The sequence below is a fragment of the Sinocyclocheilus anshuiensis genome, unplaced genomic scaffold, assembly GCF_001515605.1.
Source record: "Sinocyclocheilus anshuiensis isolate Anshui unplaced genomic scaffold, SAMN03320099.WGS_v1.1 scaffold754, whole genome shotgun sequence".
NCBI classification, from domain to species: Eukaryota; Metazoa; Chordata; class Actinopteri; order Cypriniformes; family Cyprinidae; genus Sinocyclocheilus; species Sinocyclocheilus anshuiensis.
The window spans coordinates 82821-85775 of record NW_015542361.1 but is presented as its reverse complement, the minus strand read 5'-3'; the positions used below and the strand labels follow the sequence as shown (position 1 = coordinate 85775).

The window sequence follows — 2955 nt, the reverse complement described above, 5'->3', positions numbered from 1 at the left end:
CTATCTATCTATCTATCTATCTATCTTTGTCTGTCTGTCTGTCTGTCTGTCTATCTATCTATATCTCTCTCTCTCTCTCTCTCTCTCTATATATATATATATATATATATATATACTGTATATATTAAGTTTTTAAATAAAACAAAGATTATTGGAGTATGTTTTACAAGAAAATAATCAAAATACTTTAACTAATTGTGTTACTTGCCATTCTTTTAATTGTTTATGAAATTTCTGAAATTCATTCAATTTCTGAGTGAAAATAGTTTCTACCCCAAATTTTCTTGTAATTCTTTGTCTTAGTACAATACGATTCTATTTATTTATTTTCTTTTTTACCTAAATATAGTGTCTGAATTTTCAGCAGCCGCTATTTAGTCTTCAGTGTCACAGAAGTGATCTTTCAGAAATCATTCTAATATCCTGTACAATTTTGTAGAAACCATTACAATATTTTCCCCCAGGATTCTGTGATGTATATAAAGCTTTTATTTGAAATAGAAATGTTAGATTTTTGTTTTTGTAATAATGTAAAAGCCTTTACTTTTTATATACTGTATATATATAAATTTCATTCACCTTTGCTGAAAAAGTATACCCCCAGAACAACAAGAACAAAAAAAATCATGATATTCTAGTTTGTTTTGTTTTGTTATTCGTTGCTTTTCACTCATTGAACCCTGTTCATCCACAGATATTGATGATCTGATTATTTCACTTACTGTGTCCATAATCTTGAATAGACATTAATACATTTCTCTCCTTTAAGCAAATGCAAAGCTATAAAACACAATTATCATGAGGTCGTCACATATTTAGCTCATTTACAAAACAATTTCTTCTATTATCGCTAAAAGTAAACGTTGCAGCTAGGGGAGAAAGAGCATTGTTGAAAAGCCAGAGTTGTGTTTGTCCCTCTAGACTCTCCATACACACAGACCTTGAGGGGGACTCGCACAGAAGCTCTTCAGGGGGTTGTTAGCTGTGAGCTTAGCTACCACAAGGGCTCCAGCTCACGCACTAATTATTTTCATAGTCAGCCGGGTGTGCAGAGCTGGCCTGCGAGTTGTGCAAATGCTTATTTAAGCTGTGTAACTGACATCCATATGGTTTTTATCACCATGAAGAAACGTTTGAACTGGTTATGTTTCCATGCGGCCAAGGCTCTGACCTGTCTGTCAGAAACACTCATATGTGTTGCGTCGCTGGGAAATTCTATTCCATAATGTTCTGGATCAGCATGTTTTTCCTTCACTGAGTCACTGTTGTACTTTAAAAGTGTTAATAAAAACTAAAACACATTTGGCATTTTAGTGCTGTCTTTTTTCTTTTTTTTTTCTTATTTCTCTCTTTTGGGGAATGATTGAACGTTTTTATGAATTAATGTTTTTCATAACATGATACTTTGGTATTAGTTATAGTAATTGTATAAGCAAGATTTTGTCATGGGGATGCAGTATGTTGGATCAAATATCTTATAACAAATATTTGGAAGTCTGTTACAAGAGACACTTTTCAAAAGTTGTCTACCTCAACAAAGTACATGCAAATAAAAGCAACAAAGCCAGTGAAAAGTCACACACTGAAGTACTGGGTAATATGTGTTTTTCAATCCTCCATAAACGTTCTTGTATCTTCTGAGTTAAATGATAAAGAGCATTTCTTTGGGAGCCTCTGATGCATGCCGTCTCTAATACACTTGCTGCAGAACGACGAAAGTTCAGCCCAATTACAATTCTGTTCATGCAAAACATTAAAGCCACAACTCTACAATGTAGCATAACCACAGGCATTGTCAGAGACAATTGTTTAGGAAATGTAATTCTGTGTAAAAAAAAAAAAAAAGTCCAAATGTGTCTCTGTACAGTAGTTGTACGGGCAGTATTACTTTAAATAAACATTGCAATTCCAGCATGGGTTTGTGAATAAATAGAACAAAAGGCAAAGAAGCGGATTTCCTCTGCTGATTGCAGCCAGATGTTAGCCAGGGTCTGTTGCCGCTTAACCGGCTATTAAGAGGGAAATTCGGAGTAATTCAATAAATAAAGCCGCCATAGGAACTATATTCTAATGTGTTATAATGCAGTCTGAGTGCTTCCACGCTCTTCTTTTTCGCTTAAAAAATATAAATAAAGGTACACACACATAGTGTAAAATTGTAAGTGGACTTAGAAAAGAAAGAAAGAAAAAAACATTTGTGACACATTTGAATTAGATGAAATAATGGAGATTCATAACAAATAAAGTGTTCACGTGTTTTCAAAATATGATACATAAATGACAATAAATGTAAATAAAAATTAAATACATGAAAATACAGCACTAGTGGAGCAATTTCTAAATTGTTCTCTTTTTAAATTTTGGGTGACACTTTATTTTACAATGTCCTTGTTACACTTTACATGTAGGCTACTTATTATAGTAAGAGCCCGGCCTCATGAAAATACGTATAAATAGTACGCAAAATAAAAACGAAAACGCGAGGTATTGATACGCAAAAATGGACTTTGGCATTGTCACGCTCCCTATTGTGAGGAGCGAGGAACGAGGAGACGGAGGGGAATTCACGATGATACATACTTTTATTCTTTCACACGGAACCAGGAAAACACACATAGGTAACGACGTTCAGACTCGACAATGAAACATCCGGCAGACTACACTTTAAATACAAGACATAACATGGGAGTAAATTAAACGCACCTGATTCAAATAAACAAACACAGGTGTAGACTAATGAACTAAATGAAAAAATCAGGACAGGGACATAACCAAAAAAGGGCTAAACACTGGGACACAGGGAGCGCATGGGGAACAAAACACAACACAAGCCTGACAAGATGCCCCCCTCCGGAAGGTGCGTCCTCGCGCCATAAAACACCAAAGGGGTGGGAGGGTGGGCGCCTTGGAGATCCCTCAGGACAGGCTTGGACGGGATGGGATGCCCCAAGGTGG

General features: G+C 35.5%; 1 protein-coding gene across 1 annotated transcript in view; it reads right to left on the bottom strand.

Moving 5' to 3' along the window:
• LOC107691895 (teashirt homolog 3) overlaps window positions 1-2955 on the bottom strand; it is a 53597-nt gene that overhangs the window by 49872 nt on the left and 770 nt on the right. The gene's annotated exons all lie outside the window — the stretch shown is intronic.